At 53.4% G+C, this 11,251-nt stretch overlaps 1 long non-coding RNA gene across 1 annotated transcript; it reads left to right on the top strand.

The window, feature by feature from the left end:
• Positions 1–6,674: 6,674 nt before the first annotated feature.
• LOC113625849 (uncharacterized) lies at positions 6,675–8,531 on the top strand. The gene is made up of 2 exons (XR_003434902.1): positions 6,675–6,819; positions 8,069–8,531. It is a non-coding gene; the product is annotated as an uncharacterized LOC113625849 (long non-coding RNA).
• The last annotated feature ends 2,720 nt before the right edge of the window (positions 8,532–11,251 follow it).

Raw genomic sequence — 11,251 nt, 5'->3', positions numbered from 1 at the left:
TGAACCCTATTAAAATAACACAAAGAAACCTCTGGACTTCTGCTTTGAGCTCAGGAAGCGAGGCTCCCTGCAGAGTAACTGATAATGGAAAAATACAACTTTGAGAGCAGACAGACTACTGAGCCCAACATACTTCACCAACTCAGACAAAGCGTTCTTCCTTTACCCCCGAGGAAAGATTAGGCCTTTTGTCCTCAGGACCCTGTCACTTCTCTGATGACCCGCGACATCAGGGTCATGTCCCTCTTTGGCCCCATTTCTGATGATCTTTGCGTTCCGGCTGCTCTTAAACACCTTGGCTCCTGTTACGTTAGTTTAGTTCAAGTCAGTCACCATGTATTAAGCAGCTACCCGCACAAAGCACTAAGAAGGATGCAAAAATATTCCCATTCTTCCTCCCATGGGAGTTGTGCGCGGCTCAGTGAGTCACCACACGAAATGGGACCAGTGCCCTGGCTGAGGCCCGAAATGCAGGAGGTGGCCACCTGGAGGAGGTGACCTTTGGGCTAAGCCTGAAATGGTGAGATTTCAATCAGGCGAGGCACAGGCACCGAGCTCAGGAGGTGCAAGGTGTTCATTCATTCCTTCAACAAACACTCATTGACTGTGTGACTCCACGTGCCACGGATTGGGTTTGAACGCCGCTCGGCCACCTACCTGGTAAGTGGTCTGGGATGGTTTCCTTAACCTCTCTGTGCCCTGTCTCCACACACGTATTAAAAAAAAAGTGGGGGGAACATGTAAAATCTCTCTCGGAGACTCCAGTGCCGGCTGCATGTGAAGTGCTCAGGAAAGGCTACAAATGTTATCGTTGTGGTTGTAAGTCGGACACACAGTTGCCTTAATTAGCCACACTACCTGCCAGCGAGAAGCCCACAAAGGCAGCACCACCTACACAGCTGTGGGCTCTCCCGGGAGACGTGTCCAGCGATCTCTTGTGACCCTCCCCCCCAGTTTCTTGCCAATGAAACTGTCTTCCTGGGCTCGTGCCCTTCTCATAAATCACACCAGTGACATCCACTGAGCCTTGCAGAGGCAGCTGGGCGGCCCGCCTGTGGAACTCCCAGCATCTTGAGAGATTCAAGTCGTTCACTTCATTCTTCAAACACCATGGACCCCAGGTCCAAGCGCCGAGGCCACGGCATTCGTAAAAAGAAACACACAAGGGCAGAGGACAGAGGGCATGAGAGGCGGATCCGTGAGGCAACTATAATACAGAAAGGCGAAGGCGGAGGAGAGGACATTTGAGTAAACGATGAATCACGGTTAATTCCGGGTGTGAAGTCTGGGGGGGTGGGCAGATGTGTTTAGGGTGTGCAGGAGTTCAGGGTTGGCCTCCACCCACGGCCCTCTTCTCTCACCTTGCACTCACCTCCACCTGACCGCGTACCTTCCCGCATCACTTCAATGACCAGTAACTCTGAATGTGCATCTCCAGTCCAGACCCATCTATGAAGTTCCAAAACCACACAAACCATGAGAATATGAGGGGCCAGGGTCAGACCACAGACCCAGGTGAACTCAGGGTCCGCGCCTGAGCCCAGGCTCTGCTCCACTGTGCCCAGGAGCCTGAGCTGGAAACCGGAGCGTCCCCGTGGCCTCACCCGCGCTGCCTTCGCCAGCGGCCCACGTCCTCCCCGCCCTGCGTGCCCACCACCCGGAGCTCCTCCCCCTCCACCCCGAGCACCGGCATCCCGCCTGCCCCGCCTTCTCCACGGCATCGTGGGCAACCACACCTTTCTCCTGGCCCTCTTTTCCCTTCGCTCCAATTGTCTTATTTATTTACTTTTTTGTCCTGTTGTACATATTTATGTCAGTGACTCTGGGGACGGGACGAATAAACACCACAGAGCGCTCATGCATGCATGACAGCCCTCGGGCTCCACGGCCGTCCTGGGAGACGGCAGGGCAGGAGACCAGCAGCACGTCACAGACAGGACAGAGCGGCAGGCAGGGCAGTGACCGGCCCAGCTGTGGTTCAGGGCGGCGCAGGGCTCCAGGCTCCTGGCTCGTCGTCCCAGGGTCTCCCGGAGCCCGTCCCACCACTGTGCACCCACCCTTCCTGCCCTCAGGTTTATGATCTATGGGGTCAAAACCAAGAGAACGTCACTCCCTCTTCTCGTGATGTAGGAGGGGCTGGGGTTGGAAAGGCAACAACGTAAACAAAATGAAATTTAAAAGGCCCCTCGGGCTTCCCTGGTGGTGCAGTGGTTGAGAGTCTGCCTGCCAGTGCAGAGGACACGGGTTCGAGCCCTGGTCTGGGAAGATCCCACATGCCGCGGAGCAACTAGGCCCATGTGCCACAACTACTGAGCCTGCGCGTCTGGAGTCTGTGCTCCGCAACAAGAGAGGCCACGATAGTGAGACGCCCGCGCACCGCGATGAAGAGTGGCCCCGCTCGCCGCAACTGGAGAAAGCCCTCGCACAGAAACAAAGACCCAACACAGCAAAAATAAATAAAATAAATAACGAATTATTCTAAAATAAAATAAAATAAAAAGGCCCCTCACCTGGACACGCCCCAGGCCAGGCAGCCTCCGCCCCAGCCCAGTTCTTCTACCTTGGGCGGTTTATGTGAACAGCTACCCTCCCCGACCTTGAACCTTGATTCTAGTCTAGTTTCCACATTCTTCTGAAGTCATTCCCCTTCGTGAGATGAGAAAGTTCAAGTTACAGGAAAGAAACCAGGGTCCCTGGTTAAACAAGGCCCAGCCCAGGCAGCAGCCCCGAGTCACAGACACTCAGACCCGAAGCAGCCTGGCCAGGGCCACCTCCTCTGCGCCCTCCTGCAGCGGGTCCCCCAGTCCCTCTCCTGCCCCGACTCGGTCCAGCTGACAAGGACCCCTCCCAACAGCAGGAACTCCTCACCTGGTGCCGTGGAGCCCACCCCCACCCCGGGGTCTGTGGGCAGATTCGGGATGTCGTGCGTGAACTTGGATGGAGGAGAAGATGACATCTTTATTTTCACTCACTTCTAACTGCACCTTAACATTTCCTTAGACTATGAGTGGAACCAACGACAGACACAGACCACAGCAGCGACGGCAGTGGCTGTGATGCTGTCACCAACAGGAATCAGTCACGTCACATCCCATTATGTGCGCAGAGCTCCAAAGGTCGTCCACGCTCCAAGGTTCCCCAGAACTGTCCCTGTTCTGATAGTTTCATCCGCTGCCAGAGTACGGTTTTTAACACTAATAGAGAAGCACATGTACTGCTGTTTCATAAATTCGTTTTAAAAATACTTTTATAACTGCATTTTAATATAATTAGTTCCCTCCGTAGTCCTACGCGTTCTGTCTCATGTACATAAACACATTATTCCAGAAGGGCCCACAGGTGCCACCAGAAGCTGGGCCCCTGCTTCACGCCGAACTTACCCCATCCTGCCCCCATCTGTTTGCTCTGGAACTGCGTCATGAGGGGAAAATCAACCTTTCAGAAGCGGGCGGCTCCTCCTGGCCGCACAACATAGCCAGCGATCCCTGCAGGGGGGCCTCTTTTGCAACTCTGAGAGAGCTGTTTCTGGAGGTGACAGGGCTCAGCGCACCGAAGCTGAGTCCCAGGGAGACTGGGCCACCCACTGGAACCTCAGGGCCCCTCGGGGAGATGGGGGGTCACACGGGACTACTGGAAAGTCTCCGGAATCAGGAAATTTCGGCTGGCTGTCCGTGCCCATCCTTAGGCCTGTCTGCTTTCCCTCGGGTGAAAGGAGGGCCTTCCTCCCTCAAGCCAGGGTGCAGGACTGAGGATTAGGATAAGAGGTGCATTTCCAGCAGACGTGTGTTCCCCTCCCCCCAACAAGCGCACTCCCAACCATCTGAGACCCCCAGCCAGCAGGCAAGGACCCTGCATCCAGAGCCTCATCTTGTAGGCATGTCAGAAACACAGAGCCACGGCCAGCCTGGGACCCCAGAAAGGGGCGCCGGACACAGGGCAGGAAATCACACAGCCGCAGGTGCGCGTGGAGAGCATCCCGCTCTTGGCGGCCCCAGATATCCGGCGGAGACTCACCCAGCACCCATCCCAAGAGGCTGCCGCCAGCGGGTCCCAGGGACCGTCTCCACCCAGCTGTGCTTTCCCAATAGACCCACAAAAGTGATCTAGGCAACCAAGAGGATTCTCAATGCCCTTGGGTACTGTGTTAGCTTTAATACATCGTCAGGGAGCGGGGAGGTCGGGTCTTCATTCCTTCTTTGGTAACCTCCAACGACGTCCCTCAAGCACGTTTCCTTGAGGAAGGCACAGACTGCATTCAGGCTGCGTGGGGATTCCAGAACACTCGACCGTACGCCAGAAGCACCAGGCGGAGAGAAGCACAGAGCAGCCTCCGGGGGACCTTTCCAGTTCTGTCCACGCAGAAATTTCTGTCAGCCACGTGCCCCTTCATTCCGTGCCACGTCAAGACCACGTGTCAACTCAGCTCGGGAAGCCTCACCTCTGCTAGCTGTGTGCTCTGTGTTTGGGGACAGCGCCTGACTTGATCTCCGGATGCATTAAATTAGACAGCAAGGGCCCGTGCCAAGGCCCCTGGCAACCTTGCTCCGTCTCCAGTGTGTTCCCGGGGCAGCGACACCACGGCTAGGGCACAGACTACGGAGGGAGCGCAGGCCCCACGTGCCTGCTGGGACTGGGTCTCTGGGAAGCTGGTTGACCTTGCACCTGAGTGAGCCTGCCTCACCCAGCTCTGCAGGGAAGGCTCCCGAGATAAAACGAGATGCCTGTGACGGTCCTCAAACAGCTCGGTGTGGACACACCAAGTGTGACGGCTGCTCCAAGAGTCAGCCGGACTTTAGGAAATCCGGTTCGTCCATGCAGCAGCGCACATTGAATGAGTCCCTCCTGTGTCCAGACACCGCACGAAGCATCATTAACCGTCCAGGCGACTCTAGGCGGGTTCCCCCAGGGACGAGGCGTCGAACCAGACAAAGTTCTTGCTCTCGGGGATGTTGCGTTCAAGTGGAGAGACAGATGATACGTAACAGATGATACAAACAGATGATACGTAACAGATGATACAAACACCAGACAAGGCACTTTCACCCACTACAGACGATACAGCAGGGAGACGCCATCAGGACTGCCTGGTGTGGAGCTGGGCTCCGGACGGTGTGACACTCGGTAGACTGAGCAGATGCCACGGAGCCCAGGTCCGAAGGACGGCGGGCCCAAGGGGGGGGGGGGGGGGGGGGGGCAGAGTCTCAGGCTACGGATCAGCAAACGCGAAGGCCCAGGGGTGGAGGGAGGGAGCAGTAGGTGGCCAGGGCAGCTGCAAGGCAGAGAGCCGGCCAGCTGGGCTCCGAAATAAGCAGGGTCCAGGCCCCAGAGGCTCTGATGACGGGCTTGCACGTTATTCTTGATGGAAAGCGAAACCTTAGGAGGGGTGAAGAGCGAACGGTCACATCCTCTAGTGCTTTGGAAGAAGTCCGTCTGGCCACAATTCAGAGGCTCTGGGCAAGACGCCTGGATGCAGCCATGCTGTTGAGTCAGGAGACTTAGCCAGGCACCAGACAAGCTGAGGTCACTGGGCGAGTCCCTTACCTCTGGCCATAGGGTCTTCACTTGTGATCTGCGGGGTAGACTGGGCGGACCACGGAGCACGAGTGACCCCATGAAATGGGGACTCGCCTCGAGTAGCCCGATGACTGATGCGGACCCCAGGCCCCTCTACCCTGAGGCTCTCCCTGAGTGGGATGGAGGCCCGGAGGACCCTGGACTGGCGGCGCTTTCCCCGGAGCCCTGTGTGCTTGGCTGGGTGACAGGGACAGCGGGACCTGCCAGCACGTTTATCCACAGGTGCTTGCCTTCCCGGGGCATCCTGCCGGCCCTGCGCCGACTCCTGAGGTGGGAGCTGTGTTCTCCCTAACCTGTGGGCGTCTGCACAGGACACCCTCTGCCTGCAACGCCTTCTCCTGCCGCTGCTGATTCCTAGCCACGCACCCAGTCTGACCCTGGACACCCTTCGTTCAGGAGCCCTGAGTCCTGTCCGGGAGCCTCCCATCCCACCCGAATGTCCCTCGGAGCTCTAAGCCACAGCCCCAGCCCACCTTTCCCAGCAGTCAGAGCCCCCCCGGGGCGGGACCCCCCCCGCCCCCCCCCCCCCCCGCACGGCACAGCAGGTGCTCAACAAACATTTGTGGAAGGAGTCAATAAGCGGGCACCTTTTTAAAGCCATCGGAGGCTGGACTGCTCTCAACCATGACGAGGATCACAGTTCAAAATCACTGAAATATCTGTTTAAGCAACTAACTGACAAGGCTTTCTCTGCTAAGACCACTTATTATATGTGTTGAATTCAGACTAGGCAATTTGTGAGTCTTCGAATTCAAGTGGTTTATCCTGAGTGGAGAGGAGCTGGGAGCTGACGGCTCCCTTAGCCCCCAGGTATCTCAGCTGTCAACCCAGCGCAGGGCCTGTAGGGAACCTCAGAGACAACGAGGACACACGAGTTAGGGAGGAACTCGGCCACACCTTCCACAGAGGCCAGCTTGTTAAACTGACGGGTCACTACTTCAGTTTTTACGTTCATATGAATATACTTACATAAGCAGCCTCGGGTATTGATTTATTTTTCAACATTCAACAATATCTTTAAGGCCTCGTGTTTTCAGCACAGCCAGGACGGGTTTATCTCAGAATGCCAGCTGGAGTGTGGGTGGCAGTCGGTACCAGCCCGGGGGAGTGGGGAGTCGCCAGGTGGTGCTGGCTCGATCACTCATCACTGAGGAGGAGAAAGGGAAGGGCAGGGATGCCACCTGCTTCACGGCAACGCAAGACTTCTTTCTTCCAATGGCCTCCGCCTTCAGACTAGCAGCCCAGGTAAGTAGGCGGGGGGAGATGCCAGCTTCACGCTGCTCAGGCAACCTCAACAAACTCTGAAAGCCACAACCGGTAAGCAAAGCCCTCCGCCTACATCTAGAGACACGTCTGCGTGTCTTGGAAGAAAATGGACAAGGCAGCCTTCCGCCAGCATGGCATGCGCGTCCTCCAAACACATGGACTCCGCAAGGCCAGAGCGGCCCAGAGTGGCCCTCACGAGGGGCTCCCCCAGCCACTGCAGGCGCCACTGGTGGTCCCAAGACTAGGGATTGAGGGGGCAGACGACCCAAACAGAGACTTATGTGTTCCAAAGAAGAACCCATGAGCTTGGACAAAACTTTTAGGTTGTTTGTCCCTCAGCAGGGACGTTCTTTCTCAGCAGACAGGGCTCCGCCGACCAGGTGTGTGCATGCGTGCGTGCGTGCGTGTGTGTTGTAGTTGTAGCTGTGCGCACATGCATGGGGGCAGCGGGCAGGGCAGGGAACAGGAAAGTGGGAGCGCAAAATCCACCCAACAGCTTTCCGGCCCAAACTGCCTTCAAGCTAATGGTTTTTCAAAATAAACTACTGATCGGTAGTCCTCCTTCTTTCAAAACGCTACACCCAACCAGGACCGTGCCAGCGCCTGGGGTATTAACAGCACAGACCCGGAGCCTCCTCCAGGGGCTGAAGGGGCAGGGCCGACCCGAATGCTCTGAACACGCTGGGGCCTCTGTCCGAGAAGCCTCATCAGGGAGGCCTCTCCCTAGGCGCCCCTCGCACACCTCCACCTCCTGACTGTGCACTCCCTGCAGGCCTGTCCAGCTGCCACCCTCAGGCCCGTGCCCAGCCCATTCCTCTCCCAGGGGGTGATGTGTGCCCACCTGCCCGCATCCTGCACCTCCAGCCTCCTGGGACAGCACCCCGGGAAGGCAGCGTGCAGAGGGGATGAAGACGAGGGAGGACTGGGGAGCGTGCAAATAGTGGGCTACTGCAGCGCCTGACACACAGCGAAGTTTCATTACGTGTCAGCTGTTGTTATTAACAAGCCACTTGCACCCTATCCCAGTGACTGTACCTGAAAAGCAAGGATGCGAAGTACAGAAAGAGATTTCGCCACTTGTATGAACTTTGTGTCTGTTCTATTGGCAACCTCGGTATTTCTAATTAGACAGTGGAATTTTCCAGGCACAGTAAGGGATTTGTTTTATCTCATCTGTTTAACTTTTTCCAACCAGAGCCTAATTTCTTTCTCATCTGTTCTGTGACAGGGGCAGAAGGCAGCACAGCTGAGCTGCAGAGAGGACCCTGGGGGGCGAGGGGGTCCCCTCGCTCCACCCACTTCCTCCCCGCTGGCCACTGTGGTCCTGAGATGAGAGGCAGAGGTGACAAGAGGATGGGCCCATGCCCACCCATGTCTGCCATCCCTGGGGCTCCCCTGGGGCCCCCTGCTCTCGCTCTGCATGGTGGGTGGCTGCTTCCTGGGGTTCTCAGGGCTGCGGACCACAAACACAGCCACCTCGATGGCAAAATAGTCAGTAAAGCAACACAGGCTCAGCCTCCGTCACACACACAGACCCACTGCGCGGTGTTTAGTCAGGACTCTGGAACCTGCAAGATCCAGCTTTAAATCTGAACTCCAGCATTAACTCCTCGTGTGAACGAGAGCAAAAATCATGTAGTATCTTTTTTCCCATTTTTTTTATTATGGTAAAATACACACAACAAAACTCACCACGTGAATTATTTTAGCGGCGTCACACACATTCACGTCACCCTGCAGACACCACCTTCCATCTCCAGAACTCTTCTCATCGTGCAAAACTGACACCCTAAATCCATTTGTGGCAGTCAGGGTTCTCCAGAGAAAGAGCACCACGTCCCCACAGACACACCCAGAAATGATGTTTAACCAGCTATCTGGGCACCACTGGCTCAGACAAGTTGACACACAAAATTAACCATCACACCATTAAATACTCACTCCCCACCCTCCCCTCCACCTAGCCCTTGGCAACCACCATCCTACTTTCTGTCCCTATAAATTTGACTACTCTGGTGCCTCATGGAAGTGGAATCGTACAGTATTTGTCCTTCTGTCACTGGCTTGTTTCACTGCACGTAACATCTCCAAGATTCATCCATGTTGGTGCGTGAGCTGGAATTTCCTTCTCCTTTAAGGCTGAATAATAACTATTCCCTTGCATGTACCGGCCACACTCTACTTATCCATTCATGGATACTTGGGTTGCTCCCATCTTTTAACTATTGTGAATAACGCTGCTGTGAACACAGGTGTACAAATATCTTTTAAGACCCTGCTCAATTCTTTTTGATATATATCCGGAAGTGGAATTTCTGGATCTTATGGTAACTCTATATTTTTTGAGGAACCACCAAGTCGTTTCCCACAAGAGCTGTAACACCTTCCCAGCAACGGTGCGGAGGGGGCAACGTCACCACACCCTTGCCAACACTTGGCTATCTTCTGTTTTTGATAATAGCCATCCTAACAGGTGTGAGGTGATTTCTCACGATTTTGATTTTCATTTTCCTAATAGTGATGTTGAACATCTTTTCATGTGCATTACAGCCATCTGTATCTTCTTTGGAAAACTGTCTGTCTAAGTCCTTTGCCCACTTCTGAGTCGGGTGGTTTGTTTTTTGTTGGTGGTGCGTTGTAGGAGTTCTCTATAGGCTGGATATTAATCTCTTATCAGCTATACGATTTGCAAATATTTCCTCCCATTCTGTGGGTTGCCTTATTATCCTGTTGATAGTCTTTCGATGCACAAAAGTATTTATTTTCTTGAAGTCCAATTTGAATGTTTTTTCTATTATTGCCTGTACCTTTGATGTCACATCCAAGAAATCATTGCCAAATCTAACGCCATGAAGCTTTTGTCCTATGTTTTCTTCTTAAAGTTTTATAACTTTAGCTCTTACGTTTAGGTCGTTGATCCATTTTGCGTTAATTTTTGCATAAGGTGTTAGGTAAGGGTCCAGCTTCATTCTTCTGTATGTGGATATCCAGTTTTCCCAGCACCATTTGCTGAAAAGACTGTCTTTTCCCCCATTGAATGTCTCCTGGCACCCTTGTCAAAAATCCTTTGACCACATACGCAAGAGTTTATTTCTGGGCTCTCTATTCCATTAGTCTATATGTCTGTCTTTATGCCAAGACCACACTTATTTTCAAAGTCTTTATTGAATTTGTTAAAATATTGCTTCTGTTTTGGTTTATTTTTGGCTGCAAGGCATGTGGGATCTTAGCTCCCCAACCAGGGATCGAACCCATACCCCCTGCACTGGAAGGCGAAGTCTTAAGCACTGGACCACCAGGGAAGTCCCAGGACCACACTGTTTTGATTACTGCCGCTTTGTAGTAAGTTTGGAAATCAGGAAATGTGAATCCTCCAACCTTGTTCTTTTTTAAGATTGTTTTGGTCGTGTAGTGTCTTAAGCCTTCATTTTGCCACGTGTAAAATGGGAAGGATACTCACATCTGCCTCAATGGATCCTGTGTGTGTGTGTGTGTGTGTGTGTGTCAGATGAGGTAAGGTGTGCAAAGCATTTAGCACTTTGCATGGAATACAGTAAGTTGTATATTAAATTTTTCCATTAATATAAAATGATATAAAAATTCCTTTAATGAGTTAGTGCCTCTTCCAAATTAACCACTGGATGTGTCTTTGATGTGCAGCCCTCATCTTCAGGAAGACAAGTCAGGGTCCCAGTGTTTACTGGTCCTGTCTCAGAATAAACAGCTCTAGGTTCGAGCGGTCAGGCCAGTGTACAAAGCACAGCTCTGCCATGTGATAGCCGTGTGGCCCAGGGTGAAACACTCAATCGCGCTGTGCTTTTGGTTTTTTATACTTGCAATGGGCATCATAACACCTACTTCAGAGTCCCTCGGTGAGGGGGAAGGGATACATTTAAATACTGTGTGTGAAACCCCTAGCTCCGTACGTGGCACACAGCAAGCACTGAGGACATCCCCTATTCCTCCCTCCCCATCTCTCCTTCCTCCCATTTCATTCTTGCTCTAGACAGCTTGCTTCCTTGCTTTTCTGCTTTTCCCATGAAAAAAGGTACATGCCATGGTCTCTGACACAGAAGAATTAACTATCTCTTTAATGAAACAAGAAACATGTTTGCCCAAAACAGGGGCACACAATGCCGATCCCACCCTTGAGAAAGCCCTGAGTCTATGAGAGCTTGAGATACTGACCCTTATGCCTAAAGGTCACCACACCCAGCGGTCTGCCGGTCATGGAAGACTGCGGTGGTCTACAGGCAGGTACAGCTCAACCCAGGAGATCGTTTATGTACTTTTGCATTGATGTATTCATCAAGAAACACTTACTGGAGGTCTAACACCCAGGCTCGTGCCCACCAGAACCCCGGGGAACGTGGGAAGGCAAAAATATACAAAAATGCATGCCGAGCAATGC

Source organism: Aethalodelphis obliquidens, unplaced genomic scaffold (genome assembly GCF_003676395.1).
Source record: "Aethalodelphis obliquidens isolate GAN/ISIS:26980383/991018 unplaced genomic scaffold, ASM367639v1 scaffold16, whole genome shotgun sequence".
Classification (NCBI taxonomy): Eukaryota; Metazoa; Chordata; class Mammalia; order Artiodactyla; family Delphinidae; genus Aethalodelphis; species Aethalodelphis obliquidens.
The sequence above is the reverse complement of the archived record's forward strand: the minus strand, read 5'-3'. Positions and strand labels throughout refer to the sequence as shown.